The 20,647-nt window shown below is 48.6% G+C and overlaps 1 protein-coding gene across 1 annotated transcript in view; it reads left to right on the top strand.

The window, feature by feature from the left end:
* LOC309547921 (uncharacterized protein) overlaps positions 1 to 20,647 on the top strand; it is a gene marked incomplete at its 3' end in the record, with an annotated part of 293,350 nt that overhangs the window by 228,213 nt on the left and 44,490 nt on the right. The window lies entirely within an intron of this gene.

Below are 20,647 nucleotides of genomic sequence, written 5' to 3'. Positions count from 1 at the left end.
TTTATTTTTAAAGCAGAGACCGTAGAGAATTAATCGGTGGGTGTTGCATTTTTTTATGTCACACGGCATTCACGCAGCACTTTTTCAAACACAATTTGAAAAAAAAAAAAAAAGTAGGAGAACATTCAAATCTTTTAGCGTTGCACTAAAGGAAAGTAAATTATGCAGTTTCAAAGGACCAAAAGTTTATTAAAGTTTCTTCAATTTTTTATTTTACATTATACACCCCATACACTAACCTAGATCATGCCCCAACCCTATGATTTTACTTTTTTTTTTATTATTTACAAAGTTCTTCTGAAGCAGAGGAGAAGGAAAGTGTAAAACGCTGCGATTTCCTATCAGACTGATCATGTTTCGGCAGTTCCCAATCCCGGCATAGTTCCTGCAGGACATCATTCATTAAAGCCAGGACCTAAACCAGCGAATATCAGACTAGGAGCACGCCAAGAAAAGTAACCCAGTGACCATCAATGTAAGGGAGCGCTACAATGAATCCAAAAAGTGGGGTACTACACAGAACCCCCCCCCCCCCCAATATAGGGAACACTACACAGAACCCCCCCCCAATATAGGGAACACTACACAGAACCCCCCCCCCCCAATATAGGGAACACTACACAGACCCCCTCCCCCCCAAAAAAAATTATAGGGAACACTACACAGACCCCCCCCCCAATATAGGGAACACTACACAGACCCCCTTCCCCCCCCCCAAAATATAGAGAACACTACACAGACCCCCCCCCAATATAGGGAACACTACACAGACCCCCTCCCCCCCCCCAATATAGGGAACACTACACAGACCCCCCCCCCCAATATAGGGAACACTACACAGACCCCCCTCCCCCCTAAAATAGGGAGGACTACACAGATCCCCCCCCAACATAGGGAGGACTACACGGACCACCCCCCCCAACATAGGGAGGACTACACAGACCCCCTCACCCAATATAGGGAGAACTACACAGACCCCCTCATCCAATATAGGGAGGACTACACAGACCCACTCTCCCAATATAGGAAGGACTACACAGACCCCCCCCCCCAATATAGGGAGGGCTACACTGACCCTCCCACCAATATATATAGGGAGGACTACACTGACCCCCCAATATAGGAAGGACTACACAGACCCCCCCCCAATATAGGAAGGACTACACAGACCCCCCCCCCCCAATATAGGGAGGACTACACTGACCACAAATATAGGGAGGACTACGCAGACCCCCCAATATAGAGAGGACTACACTGACCCCCCCCCCCAAATATAGGAGGGTACTATACCAACCACCAAGGGTGGGGATGACATGGACTACCAAAAGAAGGGGGAAAACACCACTGACCACTTATATATGGGGTGGGTCAGTGCCTACTTTTTTTTTTGGGGGGGGGGGCTACACTGATCCCCGATATAGGGGGGGATGGGGAGGGAACTACACTGATCACTCATACCAGGGGGTTGGGGAGGTTGGGGAACTACACAGATTAACAACATGGGGGGGACCTAAACTGATTACCTACCAACACGGGGGGGGGGGCGATCTACACTGATTACCTACCAACACAGGGGGGGGGGCGATCTACACTGATTACCTACCAACACAGAGGGGGGGGGGGTGACGACTACACTAATCAATCACTGAAGTAGGACTAAAAGACAAAATAATCCATTTTGAAAAGAGTGAGGGAGGGCTATAACCCCTGTCTGATTTTATTTTACCATCTGTGTCCTATTGTGGAGATTTCCCTTCACTTCCTGTCCCATAGCCAAAGGAAATCTCTGAAAATTAGGAGGAGGAGAATCTCTTGCGGACCCCCGATGACCAGAACTAGTGTCCCCATTGTAATATTTACCCTCTATTACTTTACTGGGGACAACCCACATTTTGGGATTTTCCCCCTTTTTTTTTTTAATACGTTCAGTGATAATGGTAGGACAAACAGAGGGTGAATCTCCCTAACGGGGACAGACAGCAATAAAAACTAACAGGGGTTCTAACCCCTTTTCACACTATCCAACACAAAAAGAAAAGGTTTTGCCTTTAGTTGCTTTTCTACACAAAATTATAAAAAAAAAAAAAAAAAAAACTTTTGTTTTTGCCCCCATTTTCCATGAGCTGAACTCAAAGATCAAAGACTTTTTCTATGTATACAAAAGGCCGATTTCTCTCCAATATTGTTCACAAATCTGTGTAAATCTGTGTTAAGCCCCGTACACACGTACCGATGGTCAGCTTACAAATGTTCCTCTTTTCTCCCCGGGATGTCGGTGTCTGCTGAAAAGTGCAAAGACAGCACAAGGACAGCACAAGAATTTTGTCCGCCGACTGCAGAAGTGATGTCATGTAATGGTTAACTTTCCCTGTGTTTTCTATTTTCTGAGCATGCCCAGTCTTGCAAATCTGCGGTCTGTCGGCCGAATTGTGTACTGACAGGCGAACAATCGTCCGTTCTGGTGTCGGCATACAAATATTTTCATGTTTGCACGAAAGACTTTTGTCCGCGGATTGTGCGCAGACATCTGTCGGAGGCACCATACTAACACGCGTACAATCGGCAGATCCTTCGTCCACCGACGTTTGTATGCCGACGATCGGTACGTGTGTACGGGCCTTTAGTGATCACTTCTTTGCCGAGATAATTCATCCACCTCACAGGTGTGGCATATCAAGATGCTGATTGAACAGCATGATTATTGCATAGGAGTGCCGCCGATCCCCCGCTGAGCAGGAGGATGACAGCTCTGTGTGCTGAGAGGGAGGCGTCAGAGCCCCATGCCTCTCTATGGGGGAATCGGATGGGAACGGACCGTGTGTCCATTCTCATCTGATCCGATCCACTGGACAGATGGAAAATAGGGTTTCCATCAGTCCAGATTTGACGGATCGGATGTCAGTGGATATGTCTCCGCTGACATCCGCTGCCCCATAGAGATGCATGGGAGGACTGTTCAGATCCGCCTGAAAAATGGACAGGCAGATCTAACCGGTCCGCCTGTGTGAAAGGAGCCTAAAATGTGCAGTTTTACTGTATTGGGGGGTCCGAAAACCGGTCAGTATCTGGTGTGACCACCATTTGCCTCACACAGTGCAACGCATCTCCTTCCCATAGAGGGGATCAGGTCGGTGATTGTGGAATGTTGGCCCACTCCTCAATGGCTGTACATCTCTGCAGTGTCATACTGGCTGTGCTGGGACTGATAGTTCCTCAGCTGTCTCTAATATCTGACACTGGGCAAGTGTCCCTAGTGTGGGACTACAGGTCACAGCATACCCTGCAACACACACAGGATACAGCTTGTACAAGAGCTAATATACATTATATATACACACACAGCACACATACATTGTATCCCTCCTCACACACAGCACACATACATTGTATCCCTCCTCACACACAACACACATACATTGTATCTCTCCTCACACACAGCACACATACATTGTATCTCTCCTCACACACAGCACACATACATTGTATCTCTCCTCACACACAGCACACATACATTGTATCCCTCCTCACACACAGCACACATACATTGTATCTCTCCTCACACACAGCACACATACATTGTATCTCTCCTCACACACAGCACACATACATTGTATCCCTCCTCACACACAGCACACATACATTGTATCTCTCCTCACACACAGCACACATACATTGTATCCCTCCTCACACACAGCACACATACATTGTATCTCTCCTCACACACAGCACACATACATTGTATCTCTCCTCACACACAGCACACATACATTGTATCTCTCCTCACACACAGCACACATACATTGTATCCCTCCTCACACACAGCACACATACATTGTATCCCTCCTCACACACAGCACACATACATTGTATCCCTCCTCACACACAACACACATACATTGTATCTCTCCTCACACACAGCACACATACATTGTATCCCTCCTCACACAGCACACATACATTGTATCTCTCCTCACACACAGCACACATACATTGTATCCCTCCTCACACACATGCACACATACATTGTATCTCTCCTCACACACATGCACACATACATTGTATCCCTCCTCACACACAACACACATACATTGTATCTCTCCTCACACACAGCACACATACATTGTATCCCTCCTCACACAAAGCACACATACATTGTATCTCTCCTCACACACAGCACACATACATTGTATCTCTCCTCACACAGCACACATACATTGTATCTCTCCTCACACACAGCACACATACATTGTATCCCTCCTCACACACATACACACATGCATTGTATCTCTCCTCACACACAGCACACATACATTGTATCCCTCCTCACACACAACACACATACATTGTATCCCTCCTCACACACAGCACACATACATTGTATCCCTCCTCACACACAACACACATACATTGTATCCCTCCTCACACACATGCACACATACATTGTATCTCTCCTCACACACAGCACACATACATTGTATCCCTCCTCACACACAGCACACATACATTGTATCCCTCCTCACACACAGCACACATACATTGTATCTCTCCTCACACACAGCACACATACATTGTATCTCTCCTCACACAACACACATACATTGTATCCCTCCTCACACACAGCACACATACATTGTATCTCTCCTCACACACAGCACACATACATTGTATCTCTCGTCACACACAGCACACATACATTGTATCCCTCCTCACACACAGCACACATACATTGTATCTCTCCTCACACAGCACACATACATTGTATCTCTCCACACACACATACATATAGGGCTGCAACTAACGATTATTTTCGTAATCGATTAATTGGCCGATTAATCGACTAATCGGAGAAAAACCTCAACAAAAAAAAGGTTGGTGTATAATTTAGTTAACCACTTGCCTACCAGGCACTTTCACCCCCTTCCCATCCAGGCCAATTTTCAGCTTTCAGTGCTCTCACGCTTTGAATGACAATTGCGCGGTCATGCTACACTGTACCCATATGAAATTATCATTTTTTTCACACAAATAGAGCTTTCTTTTGGTGGTATTTAATCATCTCTGGGTTTTTTATTTTTTACAAAAAAAAAAAAAAGACAGAAAATTTTGAAAAAAAAAAAAAAAAAAGTTTCTTATTTTCTGAAAGTAAATTTTTAAAATAAAATGTTTTTTTCTCCTTCACTGATGTGCGCTGATGAGGCGGCACTGATAGGCTGCACTGATGGGCACTGATGAGGTGGCACTTATGGGCACTTTTGAGGTGGCACTGATGAGGAGGTACTAATATGCCACACTGATAGGCGGCACTGATGAGCACTGAGAGGTGACACTGCTGGGCACTGAGAGGTGACACTGACGGGCGGCACAGATGGGCACTGGTAGGCGGCACTGATGGACACTGACGGGTGGCACTGATGGACACTGATGGGCAGCACCATCAGTGCCCACACTCAGTGCCCATAGTGCTGCCAGTCAGTGCTCATCAGTGCCTAGATGAGCAGGCACTGATGGGCACTGACTGGCAGCACTATGGGCACTGATTATGGGCACTGATGGCGGGCACTGTGGGCACTGATGGTGGGTGTAACGGATCTTTGTACCCCAGCTGGGCACATCCGCCGGACCTGTGTCTCCTGTCCTCCAACTGCACCCACAGCCTGCGGAGAAGCCATACCCAGCCCTTAACCCCTCAATCACGAGACAATCCACACAGGTGTTGAGGGTTAAACATGCAGAGCTTAAACTGTTTATTATATTCCAAGACACCGTTTTAAACACAGTTAGGGAAACTCCCTTTAGCCTTGCCACAGCGGGGGAAGGGGACAAGGAACAAGCCAATGGGAACTGAACAATTGTACATTGAAACAGTCTCTTAATACACACCCCCTGCGGAGAGAGGTCTCCAGCTCAGACCATTGTCCACACAATTAGACACAGAAACAGGAGGGGGGGGGAAATGGGGGGAGAAGGGCTGTAGCATTACATTACAAGCACTTGGTTCTTTAACGTATACACATGCAATAAACATAATGCATACATGAAGGACAATATACAGGGGCTGTGTTTGCCACAGTGGGCACTTAGTGTTTTTTTTTTTTACCTTGTGTAATCAGAGCACTGGTGATCAGTGTCCAAGGGACACGGCCGACACAGAATTTCCCCGATGCGCGCTCGCGGGAGCACACGGGGAGCCTGTTTCTGGGAGACTGTTTAAAGACGGCCTCCCTAAAATGTGAGTCCGCGCTGCAGCCGTACTTCGGCTATAGCGCGGATGGCAACAAGTTAATATTCTTGAATATCTATATGCAGTGGTAAATACAAATATCCAGCTATATATTTGGATATTTAATCCACTCTGAGCAGATATATGTATTATTGGAGGTTTAATTAGGGATCAACCGATTATCGGCAAGGCCGATATTGACTTTTGCCGATATATCTGTATCGGCCCCAGAACTGCCCGATATTGCCGATTATTCCAAATATTGCTCATGTAAGGGTAAAATGATGTCACATAGCATAATTCCGTTTACAAATGTTATTGCAATGCCACTCACATATGTACTAATTAAAGATATAAGAAATTCCACATTAGCAGATCTGCTGACAGATCGGTATCTCTCACCCACCTGCCGTGATACCCCTCCCTTCGGCATCCACTCAATACTGCTCTGTCTCTCACCCACTCCCATCTCCCACTCACCCTATACCGATCCGTCTCTCATCCACTTGCCATAAGTGACACCTGGGTGATACCGCTCCGTCCGGTATATGATGACGATCTCGGAGGTCACGTGGTCATGCCAGGCGTGGCCACGCACATGGCCTTCAAGATCGTATGCCGGATGGACTAATCTTTAAAAAGTGTATGCGGTTTACCTGCGGCCTTGCAGCCAAGAAGCCAGCCAGCCAAGCCAGTCCACACGGGAGCCCCGAGTGTTGCAGCCATCTAGGACCTGGAGCCCAAGCGTCCCCATCGCAGCCAGCCAGCACCACCTGCCTCACCGTGGTCGTCCCAGGCCCAGCCGCCACGCTACTGCCAGTGACGCCACCTGCCACTGAGCCCAGAGAGCAGCACAACACCTGTCCTCCTCTGCAATGCAGTGCACAACAACCCACACAGTCACACAGCAGCCGGTATGTTAAGTCCGAATGAATAATTGTATTAATCATGGGGGTCTCTCTGTATCTCTGGGGGGGGGATGTCTGTGATGGGGGGAGCCTAGGACAGGGGACGGTCGGTCAGGGCCCGGGGGTAATGTTCTGCGGTGGCAGGCTGGCAGCCAGGGGGGCCTCTGACTGTCAGTGTCAGCTGTGGGGGTCTGGGGAAGGTATGGGTGTGGGAAGGAAGGTCTCTGTCAGACTCAGTGTGTCAGCTGAGCTCAGCTGTGGGGGCATTGGGGAAAGGGGATGGGGGTCTCTGTCAGTGTCACTGTCAGCTGTGGGGGTCTGGGCAAGGGGGGGACTCTGTCAGTGCTGTGGGGGATTGGGGAAGGTGTGGGACTGGGAAGGTCTCTGTCAGTGTGTCAGGCTGTCAGCTCATCTGTGGGGGGATCTCTGTCAGTGTCACTGTCAGGCAGGCAGCTGTGGGGTAAAGGGGGGTCTCAGTGGCTCTGGCTCAGTGCATGCATAAGAGGGACTGACAGACAGACACACAGTCATATTTTATTAAAGATGTTGCGGCTTAGTTTACAAGTGCTATTTTTTTTTTTTTTTTTTGTAAACACTGACAGAGTTTGGCAACTTACGTCATCCGTCTCCGTCACAAACGTGGTCGTATGGTAATGGCAGAAGGAGAAAAAGATCGAGAGATAAAAAATGCTCCTAGCGTTTTAAGAGCAAACATCTGGGCACATTTCGGATTTTACGAACACACAGGGAAGCGTGAGTTGGACAAGACACACGCTGTGTGTAAAGCCTGTCACACAAAAATTAAATATATAGGGAATACTACGAACTTGAGAAACCATGTTAGACGTTTTCACTCTAAATTAGTAACTCCTGTCGCCACCAGCAGTGCCACCACTGCCAAGGAAAGACTGCTAGACCCAGATCAGCCAAGAATTGATGCCATACTGTCAACTTATCCGCCCAACTCTGAAAAAGGGAACCTTTTGAAGATGCTAGAGCCACGTTATAAGATCCCGTCACGCAGTCACTTTACAGAAAACGTTATACCTGCACTCTACCACGACACCAAAGCTCAGGTACTTGCGTCAATGAACCAAGCCAGTCGAGTCGCAATAACGTGCGATTCATGGATTTCAGTCACAACGGAGTCCTATGTTACAATAATAGCACATTAGGTTACTAAGGACTGGCAGGTCTTGTCACATGTGTTGCAAACAAGAGCCATTTATGAGTCTCACACAGGTGCTCATCTGGCAGAGCTACTGTCTCAGGTCGTGGAAGAATGGCAGCTGTCTGATAAATATGTAGTGCTTGTGACCAACAACGCGGCAAACATGATAGTTGCAGCTCAAGTTGGTAAATTTCCTCGTGTTAAATGTTTTGCCCATACACTCAATCTTGCATGTCAGCAGGCACTGAAAGGGGCCACGCTCTCCAGGCTTCTCGCCGGAGTGCGATGAATATCCACATTCTTTCATCGCAGCACTAGAGCAAGCCACTGTCTAAAAGAGAAACATAAATGTCTGGGCCTGAAGAATCATAAGCTAATAACTGATGTGCCAACAAGATGGAACAGAGCATATGACATGGTCGAGAGGTTCTTAGAACAACCTGCAGTTTGTGCCACCTTGCTGTCTCCAGAAGTCAGAAAAGGAGAGTCTGATCTCTGCACTCTCAATGAAACAGACGTGTCAAATGCAGAGGACGCTGTGAGTGCATTAAAGCCAATGAAGGATGCAACCTTGCTGATGTCAGAAGAGCGCAACCCAACAGTGTCTCTCATTGCCCCTCTAAATGCACAACTGCTCCAGAGCATGACAGACACCATGGGAGACACACCCATGACCCATGAGATCAAGAATGCCATCAAAACAGATTTCCTGAAGAGGTACAGCAGTGAGGCAGAGAAGATCCTTCATACAGCCTCTGCACTGGATCCTCGCTTTAAAGGACTGCCTTTTATTCTCACAGAGGAGGAGAGATCGAGATATACAGAGGAGTGACTGAGGAGGCTGCATCTTTGGAGGTAATTAGAATTTCATCATGTTTCCTCCCAGACAGCTAGAAGCTCAGCTACATTGTGTTGTGTAATAACAAGCCCTGATTCACTGATGCGGTGTGGGAAGTGGAACTGTATGGATTTTACCGTACGGTTTCCCACACCTCATCAATGAATCACACTCTTAGTCAGTTCAGCTCTTCTTAGGCTTCTTTCACACGGGCGTTCCTTTTTTTTTGCCCGATCAGTTCCCTTTTTTTTTTTTTTTTTGTAACGGCCACGGATGACACTGGTGTCATCCGGTCCGTATGTCCGTTTTTCATCCCATCCGTTTGCGGATGAAAAACTGACATAATGCATGTCTATGTAAATACGGATGTCAGCGGATGACACCACTGACATCCGTTTTTGCGTCCGTACCGTTTTTTGAAAGGAAGAAAAAATAGGGTTCTCCTCCGTTCAAAAAAACTGAACTGAACTGAACTGACAAAAAATGGATGTCAGAGGATGATCATCCGTATTTACATAGAGATACATTATGTCCGTTTTTCATCCGCAAACGGATGGGATGAAAAACGGACATACGGAACGCCCGTGTGAAAGAGCCCTATGTCAGTTTTTCATCCGCAAACGGATGGGATGAAAAACGGACATACGGAACGCCCGTGTGAAAGAGCCCTTATACTATTATCTTTTGTTCAAACACAGATTACATCTAATTAGAAGGACAAATGTGTGTGAAGTGCCTAGGGAAAAAGCAACTGTGGAAGAAGAAACACCCATTGAGGACAGCCATTCTCCTCCCAATAAAAAGGCCACACCATCGCTGCTCATGACTTTGCTGGGGCAGTCTTTCACTGATGGTGCAATAGAACCTAAGACCCCCTATGCCAAGGCAGAAGACGAAATAGAAAAATATTGTAAAGCCCCACCTCTGCCTCTCACTCAGGACCCTTTGAAATGGTGGCGTGAGCATGAGGTCATATTTCCCCCTCCTCGCTCAGCTGTCAATCCCAGGTACAAGTGTATCTGCAGAGCGGGTTTTCTCTACTGCAAGAGATGTTATAACAGCGAAAAGAAGCAGTCTGAAACCTGAGCATGTGGATCAGCTAGTGTTCTTACAGAAAAACCTACATGTTACCAAATGCTAAGCAATGCAATAATTACTAATTCATGTTTTTAATGAATTAGTAATAATTACTAATTCAGTCGGCCTGTCACACCAGTGTTGTTTTATAGCTTTATAGCACTGATGGTTTGTTTTTGAAGATTGTCCTATCCAATGTGTCCATTGCCAATCCATAATCTGTTGCTTCACACTAAAAGTGTCTAGGCAAGTACTAGGCAGGGGTTCATTTAACCCTCAACCAAATAAATATTATTAAAGTGTATTTTCTTCTAGACAACTGACATCAAGCCAGCCACGGTGCCAGCATTAATCGGAAGTAAAATCATTGAGAGAAATAACTTGTACATTTGAAGCTTAACCTCGAGTAAATCTTATCTTATTGGATCACAAATAAATACACCAATTGTGGATTCTTGTGTAATATACTATATTTGTGAGTTTGTGAATGTGACCCCATAGGATTTCCTCAAGGTTAAGCTTCAGTTGACAATTTATTCTCTCAAGGATTTTCCTTCCTCTAATGGTGGCTTGTTGGCTAGCTTGGCTTCAGTTACAGATGTAATCGACGTGGTAAGAGTGCTGCTCAGTGCAGTGCAGGTAAAGTTTTCTTTCTGTAACGTGACAACTCAAGATCTTATAACGCAGCTCTAGCATTAACTCAACACACACACACACACACACACAGTGCGTGTGTTGAGTTGATGCTAGAGCTGCATATAAGCTTTTGAGTTGTCACGAGTCACGACACACACACACACACTGTGTTTAGTTGACTGGCAATGGCAGGGGCAAACACAATCACAGTGAACCTGGAACATTTTATATTTTTTACAGCTTTTCTGGCACTGCAGAGATGGAGAATGGCTTGTTTTCAAAAATGGTCCATGCACATAAGTGAATTGATATTTAAGCTTAAGCTTCTATTTATATAACTCCCCTCTAGCAGCCATCAACTCACTTGAGTTGACTGGCAGTTGCAGGGGGAAACAAACATCACGGTGAACATGGAAGTTATGCAGCAGTGCACTATTGCCAGGTTCACCTTTGATATTTGCTACTAGTCAGAAGTGCTCTGTTTTGTAGAGGACAGGTTATGGCACACCTGGAATTTATTGCAATGCATATATTCACATAAAAGGATTTATATATAATGTTTTGTGGGAATTTATGATGACCATTTTTCACAAGAATATTAGCTTGGCTGGCTGGCTGGCTGGCTGGCTTCTTCTATCTTGGCTTTAAAGTACAACTATAGGCAAAACTTTATCCAAAATCAAAAACATTTTGCCTTTAGTTGTACTTTAAAGGTGGTAGACCTTATATTAATATTTTCTTTTATGAAGCAGTAAACTGCACTACTACAGTTTTTTTACTAATTTTACTGTTACTTCTAGTAAAATACTAGTGTTGTTGTCTGTCTCTAGTATGCTATTTTCTTTTTCAGACCTTCCTATATGTTTGCAGTGCAAGTGCACTAAAGTATGCAGGGCTTGCAGGCCATGACAGGGTCCAGGGAAGTGTCCTTTGAAGCAAATGAAAATAAAAAGGATTCTTTAATTTGGGACTGCTTGATTGTTTGTTTGTTTTTTTTATAAAGTTTTGAAAACCATTGGGCAGTGGGCTGGGCATGGGCATTGGGCAGTAATCGTGATGCATCGGGGAATCGAATTGTATCGAATCGCGACCCTAATAATCATAATTGCATCGAATCGTGAGGTAAGTGAAGATGCGCATCCCTACTGTATATGAAGGATTTCCTCAACTCCTATGGACTTTCATTTTCAGAGCGCCAGCTTCTCCACTCGGCTTGCTTGGCTTCCATTGCTGAACGCTACAACCGTCCTCCATCTTCCTAATATTTCCATCCCCTCCCTACAAATCTCCCCAATTATTCCTCAGAGACAATTCTCCACTCATACCCGGCAGGAGGTCATACTGGCCTTCTACTTCCACAGGACTACAGCCGTGACTTCCTGACACTGCAGAACGATCCCCATTGTTATTAGAACGTTGCATTGATTTTATTCAATTCTGGAAGAGATTTTTCTATTTATGTGAAAGTTGCACAATGTTCAACCGATTCACATAAACTTTATACACACTAAACTGCTTGTGTGACAGTTATTACCGACTTCACACAGCCTGTCCTTTACAGTCTGACCGTACAGCTACCTCCAGTCTGACCCCAGAAATCCCCCCCCCCCAATACCAGTCTGACACCAGAAATCTCCCCCAACCCAATACCAGTCTGACACCAGAACTCCCCCCCCCCCCAATACCAGTCTGACACCAGAACTCCCCCCCCAATACCAGTCTGACACCAGAACTCCCCCCCCAATACCAGTCTGACACCAGAACATCCCCCCAATACCAGTCTGACACCAGAACACCCCCCCCCCCAATCAGTGGCGGCTGGTGTTCAAAATTTTTTTGGGGGGGGCGCAAACAGAAAAATGAGCGACCACAGCGTGCCTCCAATCAATGCAGAGCGACCACAGCGTGCCCCCAATCAATGCAGAGCGACCACAGCGTGCCCCCAATCAATGCAGAGCGACCACAGCGTGCCCCCCAATCAATGCAGAGCACCACAGCGTGCCCCCCAATCAATGCAGAGCGACCACAGCGTGCCCCCAATCAATGCAGAGCGACCACAGTGTGCCCCCGAATCAATGCAGAGCACCACAGCGTGCCCCCCAATCAATGCAGAGCACCACAGCGTGCCCCCCAATCAATGCAGAGCACCACAGCGTGCCCCCCAATCAATGCAGAGCACCACAGCGTGCCCCTCAATCAATGCAGAGCACCACAGCGTGCCCCCCAATCAATGCAGAGCACCACAGCATGCCCCAATCAATGCAGAGCACCACAGCGTGCCTCCAATCAATGCAGAGCACCACAGCGTGCCCCCAATCAATGCAGAGCACCACAGCATGCCCCCAATCAATGCAGAGCACCACAGCATGCCCCCAATCAATGCAGAGCACCACAGCATGCCCCCAAATCAATTTCAAATTATCTTTTTTTTTTCTTTTCTTTTGGGGGGGGGTGGTGCCCCTGCGCCCCCTATCGGCCGGCCACCACTGCCCCCAATACAAGTCTGACACCAGAACACCACCCCCATACAAGTCTGACACCAGAACACCCCCCCCCCCAATACAAGTCTGACACCAGAACAACCCCCCCCCAATACAAGTCTGACACCAGAACACCCCCCCCCCAATACAAGTCTGACACCAGAACACCCCCCCCCCAATACAAGTCTGACACCAGAACACCCCCCCCCCCAATACAAGTCTGACACCAGAACACCCCCCCCCCAATACAAGTCTGACACCAGAACACCCCCCCCCCCAATACAAGTCTGACACCAGAACACCCCCCCCCCAATGCAAGTCTGACACCAGAACACCCCCCCCCCCAATACAAGTCTGACACCAGAACACCCCCCCCAATGCAAGTCTGACACCAGAACACCCCCCCCCCCCCCAATACAAGTCTGACACCAGAACACCCCCCCCCCCCAATACAAGTCTGACACCAGAACACCCCCCCCCCAATACAAGTCTGACACCAGAACACCCCCCCCCAATACAAGTCTGACACCAGAACACCCCCCCCCCCCAATACAAGTCTGACACCAGAACACCCCCCCCAATACAAGTCTGACACCAGAACACCCCCCCCCCCAATACAAGTCTGACACCAGAACACCCCCCCCCCAATACAAGTCTGACACCAGAACACCCCCCCCCCAATACAAGTCTGACACCAGAACACCCCCCCAATACAAGTCTGACACCAGAACACCCCCCCCAATACAAGTCTGACACCAGAACACCCCCCCCCCCAATACAAGTCTGACACCAGAACACCCCCCCCCCCAATACAAGTCTGACACCAGAACACCCCCCCCAATACAAGTCTGACACCAGAACACCCCCCCCCCAATACAAGTCTGACACCAGAACACCCCCCCCCCCAATACAAGTCTGACACCAGAACACCCCCCCCCCCAATACAAGTCTGACACCAGAACACCCCCCCCCAATACAAGTCTGACACCAGAACACCCCCCCCCCAATACAAGTCTGACACCAGAACACCCCCCCCCCAATACAAGTCTGACACCAGAACACCCCCCCCCATACAAGTCTGACACCAGAACACCCCCCCTATAGAAGTCTGACACCAGAACACCCCCCCATACAAGTCTGACACCAGAACACCCCCCCCCCCAATACAAGTCTGACACCAGAACACCCCCCCTATAGAAGTCTGACACCAGAACACCCCCCCCCCCAATACAAGTCTGACACCAGAACACCCCCCCCCCCCAATGCAAGTCTGACACCAGAACACCCCCCCCCCCCAATACAAGTCTGACACCAGAACACCCCCCCCCAATACAAGTCTGACACCAGAACACCCCCCCCCAATACAAGTCTGACACCAGAACACCCCCCCCCCCCAATACAAGTCTGACACCAGAACACCCCCCCCCCCAATACAAGTCTGACACCAGAACACCCCCCCCCCCAATACAAGTCTGACACCAGAACACCCCCCCCAATACAAGTCTGACACCAGAACACCCCCCCAATACAAGTCTGACACCAGAACACCCCCCCAATACAAGTCTGACACCAGAACACCCCCCCCCAATACAAGTCTGACACCAGAACACCCCCCCCCCAATACAAGTCTGACACCAGAACACCCCCCCCCCAATACAAGTCTGACACCAGAACACCCCCCCCCAATACAAGTCTGACACCAGAACACCCCCCCCAATACAAGTCTGACACCAGAACACCCCCCCCAATACAAGTCTGACACCAGAACACCCCCCCCAATACAAGTCTGACACCAGAACACCCCCCCCCAATACAAGTCTGACACCAGAACACCCCCCCCCCAATACAAGTCTGACACCAGAACACCCCCCCCCCCCCAATACAAGTCTGACACCAGAACACCCCCCCCCCAATACAAGTCTGACACCAGAACACCCCCCCCCAATACAAGTCTGACACCAGAACACCCCCCCCCCAATACAAGTCTGACACCAGAACACCCCCCCCCATACAAGTCTGACACCAGAACACCCCCCCTATAGAAGTCTGACACCAGAACACCCCCCCATACAAGTCTGACACCAGAACACCCCCCCATACAAGTCTGACACCAGAACACCCCTCCCCCAGCAGAGGTAGGTACCTGTCAGTCAGTAGGTGGCCATGCTGGGAGTCTCCTCCTCTCTCCTGTACTCCGGGATATCAGACAACCTTCCCCGGTGTGGAGGCTCCTCCCCCCCGGACACCGGACAGGACGGAGGACCCCGGAGATCATTATTATTATTCCACACAGCCCGGACATCTCCATACTGCGCGGGAAACAGAACTGGCGGGAAAAAAACGGATATTATACGGGATGGGCGGGGCCAGAGAGAAAAGGCTTCATGAAGAGATACATTGTATAACATGTGACTTCCATATGAGGAGAGAGACCCCGCCCCCTGTGTGTTCCCTCCAATCACCGCCAGGGAGGAGGGGGGAACATTGTCATGTGATTAACCCTTTCACTGTCAGGTAGGTGGGGGTGTTATACCTTTAACCCTTCCCCTGCTAGGAAAGAGGGGGTTTATATTGTCATATAGTTTAACCCTTCCACTGTGATTGGTTCCTGGGTGCGAGGGGTCTAAAAATGTTCAGTTTTGTTTTTATTTTGTAAGACTTTTTTCCCTTCTATAACCCTCTAGCAGCTATTACATGGTCCTGTGTGATAGGATAGAGGTGACAGGTTCCCCCCTCCCCCCATGTCACCTCTGCACTGTGATGAAGCTAATCATGCACAGACTGTGCTCAGTCAGCTTCTACCCCATCCAGAGAGATCAGAGCTGGACAGCTGTGAGCCCCGCCCCCAGAGAGATCAGAGCTGGACAGCTGTGAGCCCCGCCCCCAGAGAGATCAGAGCTGGACAGCTGTGAGCCCCGCCCCCAGAGAGATCAGAGCTGGACAGCTGTGAGCCCCGCCCCCAGAGAGATCAGAGCTGGACATCTCTGAGCCCCGCCCCCAGAGAGGTCAGAGCTGGACAGCTGTGAGCCCCGCCCCCAGAGAGATCAGAGCTGAGCCCTTCCACATCCATACTAATATTCACTGATCTCCCATCACTCTCCATCCTGACACCGCCATGATGGTCCCGGGCACCCAGGGGGGACAGGTAAGCCCAGGACACAAGGTGGGGTGACAGGAACAATCTATAGATGGGGGAGGGGGGGCACCCCTGTTCTCTATAAATGACATCTATGGACCCGGATCTCCTCTGTATAACATGGACTCAGACATTCGCTGCAGGGGCTGGGACAAGGGGTGGGCAGGAGGGACAGCTGCCCTGGGCACTGTGGTATCACATGAGGTGGGGGGGACACCACAAGAAGGTTGGGCGGACGGGATTTGTGTTGGGAGGGGAAATTTTTGGAGGGGGGGGGGGGGGTGACAGGGGATATGAATTGTTCTAGGAGGGGAAATTTGGGGAGGTGTGCTAAAAATTGTGATTTGAGGGGATTTATGCTGGGAAGGGGGATGGGGGAAGAAGATTTGTGCAAGTAGGGGGGATTTTGGGGTGTTTGTGATAGAAGAGGTAATATGGTCGGGTTAAGGGGATTTGAGCTAGGAGGGAATTTTTTTGTGTGGGGGGGGGGGTGGTGGGTTCTAGCAGGGATGATTGGGGAGAATTTGTGAATGGGGGGGGGGCTCAGAGGGGAAATTTGAGGGATTTGTACTAGGAGGGGGGAATTATTTTCAGGGGAGGGGTGGATTTGCGCTAGGGGCATATGGGGAATGAGAGGATTTGAACTGGGGGAGTTGGGGGGGGGGATATTGTTTGGGAAGGGGATTTCAGTGGAAGGTAAATTTGTATTGGGGTGAGGGGTCATTTATGCTAAGGGGGTAAACAAGCAGATTGGTGCTCAATTATATATTTTTTTTGGGTGGGGCGCAATTAACACCGGCACTGATTTGCCGCACTTTAGCCCGGTGATCGGTGTGACGTCACCTCATCGTCATAGATTTATTTTAAATGATAGAAAATGATTCATTATAAATATTTTATATTAGGAATTGATCTCCAATAAAATTTTCTTTATTGGGGATGTTTGTTTCTCTATCCCCTCCCCCAGTATCAGTAAATTCCTCTCCTCCGGTGTCCGGTGATCGGTGTCTCCTTTCCAGGGCCGCCATCAGGGGGGTACAGGCAGTACAGTTGTAAGGGGCCCGAGCTACCAAAGGGGCCCGGCCCGCACCCCCTACATCATTTGATGTAGCAGCATTGACCCGCCGGGATTCATTTCACTGCCAGCCCTGGTCCCCTACTCACCTACTCACACGCCCCCCCCCCCCCCAGTGCAGGGTTTGTGGGAGATAGCTGATTGCTGGTGATACATGTCACCAGCAATCTCTCCCCCCCCCCCCGTGCGGCGGCCAGCAAAAGAGATGAGAGCACTTCCTGGTGATTCCTTTCACCAGTCCTGATCGCTGACAACACCACCCCCCACCCCGAAGGTAAGCCTGGCCAGCTCGCTCCGCTTCGTTTCTTTCCCTGCTGAGGCGGAGCCTGCTGCTGGAAGGATAATTAGGTATCATCTGATTTGAGTAGCACTCGGGCATGGGGGTGTGTTCAGCTGGTCAATAGGGGAAGTGACCCCGGCCCTTGCAGGAAGCAGCATGGAAGGTAAGTCACTGACCAAGTTATGTGTGTGCAGCGATGTGCTACTGCTGTACTGGCTGCCTGTGCTGTTGATTGGACTCCTTAGATGGGACACGGACACCAGACAAGCTGGCATGATGGAGATGCATTGTGAAAATGGATGAGGATGATTCTGGGTGAGGATGAGAGTTACATTGTGGAGAGTCCCTTCACCTTCACTATGTAACTTTCATCCCCACCCAGAATCATCATCATCCTCATCCCCACCCAGAATCATCATCATCCTCATCCCCACCCAGAATCATCCTCATCCATCTATGCAACTCCATCATCCTCATCCCCACCCAGAATCATCCTCATCCATCTATGCAACTCCATCATCCTCATCCCCACCCAGAATCATCCTCATCCATCTATGCAACTCCCTCATCCTCATCCCCACCCAGAATCATCCTCATCCATCTATGCAACTCCATCATCCTCATCCCCACCCAGAATCATCCTCATCCATCTATGCAACTCCATCATCCTCATCCCCACCCAGAATCATCCTCATCCCTTTTCACAATGCAACTCCATCATCCTCATCCCCACCCAGGCCAGATTAATCCATCCCTCTCCACAATGTATCCCCATCCCTGTCCAGAATTATCCATCTCTTTCGACAGTGTATCCCTATCCCTACCCAGCATCATCTCCAGGATTCTGGGTGGGGATGGGGGGGGGGGGATACATTGTGGAAAGGAATACGGAAAATTCTGTGTGGGGATGAGGATACATTATGGAAAGGGATGGATTATTCTGGACAGGGAAGGGGATACATTGTGGAAAGGGATGGATTATTCTGTATGGGGATGGAGGATACCTCGTGGAAAGGGATGGATAATTTTGGGGGTGGAAAGGGTTGGATAATTCTTTGAGGGGACGGGGATACATTACAGAAAGGGATGGATTATTCTGGGCGGGGATGGGGGATACATGGTGCAAAGGGATGGATAATGTTGGACGGGGATGGGGGATACATGGTGCAAAGGGATGGATAATGTTGGACGGGGATGGGGGATACATGGTGCAAAGGGATGGATAATGTTGGACGGGGATGGGGGATACATTGTGGAAAGGGATGGATAATGTTGGACGGGGATGGGGGATACATTGTGGAAAGGGATGGATAATGTTGGGCGGGGATGGGGGATACATTGTGGAAAGGGATGGATAATGTTGGGCTGGGATGGGGGATACATTGTGGAAAGGGATGGATTATTCTGGGCGGGGATGGGGGATACATTGTGGAAAGGGATGGATAATGTTGGGCTGGGATGGGGGATACATTGTGGAAAGGGATGGATTATTCTGGGCGGGGATGGGGGATACATTGTGGAAAGGGATGGATAATGTTGGGCTGGGATGGGGGATACATTGTGGAAAGGGATGGATAATGTTGGGCGGGGATGGGGATACATTATAGAAAGGGATACAGATAATTCTGGGTGGGTCTGGGGATACATTGTGGAAAGGGATGCGGATTTGGTGGGATGGCCAGTGGGAGGGCCATGGGGAATGCTGGTGGTCAGGCCCCGGGGGGGCCCAGGCCTAGAGCGTTGTAAGGGGCCCCAAAATTTCTGATGGCTGCCCTGCTCCTTTCTCACACTCCGTACAGACGATCGGAGACTCCGCCCACACTGACTGCAGGTATCCACCCTCTCTCCAATCAGCAGCTTCCGTTCTGTAGCTGGGCGGGGCTCTGCGCACATGGCTACTTATTATTCATCTCTTCCAGCCAGTCAGGCGCTGACGGGGAGGAGCGCTATTAGCATGAAGGGGCGGGTCTCTGAGTAGTGGAGGGGCGTGTCTGTGGTGTATGGAGTCACAGTTGTAGGAAATGATATAAAAGGATACAATGTGTAACAATCACCGATCACCATTTCTATCATCACATCACGTGACCAGTTCCTGCTGAAGCGGGCAGATTTCAGTCTGTGATTGGTCGGCTTTAGGGATCATTTACAGTCCCTGCAATCTCCGCATTTCTAATGCAATTGCTGTTTTTTTTTCCCCCGGCATTATTTATTAATTTTATTTATGTGCTATTCCGGTGCCTCTATATCCCTTCACATGTATTTCAGTGTGGAAAAGTGCAGCATGCTGTACTTTTTTTAAAAAACAATTCAAAGATTAGAAATCCTGGCACAGAGAATCTCCCAGATATCTGTTTCCGCATTGCTGCTGCTCTGTGGCCGCTGCTTAACCACTTCAGCCCCGGAGGATTTGCTGTTTAATGACCAGGCCCTGTTTTGCGATTCGGCACTGCGTTACTTTAATGGACAATTGCGCGGTCGTGCGACAATGTACCCAAATGAAATTTATGTCCTTTTTTTGCCCACAAACAGAGCTTTCTTTTGGTGGTATTTGATCACCTGTGCGATTTATTTTTTTATTTTTGCGCTATAAAGAAAAAAAGAGCGACAATTTTTTTGGGAAAAAAAAAACAATATTTTTCACATTCTGCTATATAACATTCCTAAAAAAATTTAAAAATCAAAATTTTTTAACATTATAGGCCAATTTGTTTTCTGCTACATATTTTTGGTAAAAAAAAAAAAAAATAGCAATAAGCGGATTTTGATTACTTTGCGCAAAAGTTATTGCGTCTACTAACTACGGGGAAGATTTATGTAATTTTTATT

The sequence above is a fragment of the Pelophylax lessonae genome, assembly GCF_965119305.1.
Source record: "Pelophylax lessonae genome assembly, chromosome: 2".
NCBI classification, from domain to species: Eukaryota; Metazoa; Chordata; class Amphibia; order Anura; family Ranidae; genus Pelophylax; species Pelophylax lessonae.
This window is presented reverse-complemented; position numbering and strand designations above follow the sequence as displayed.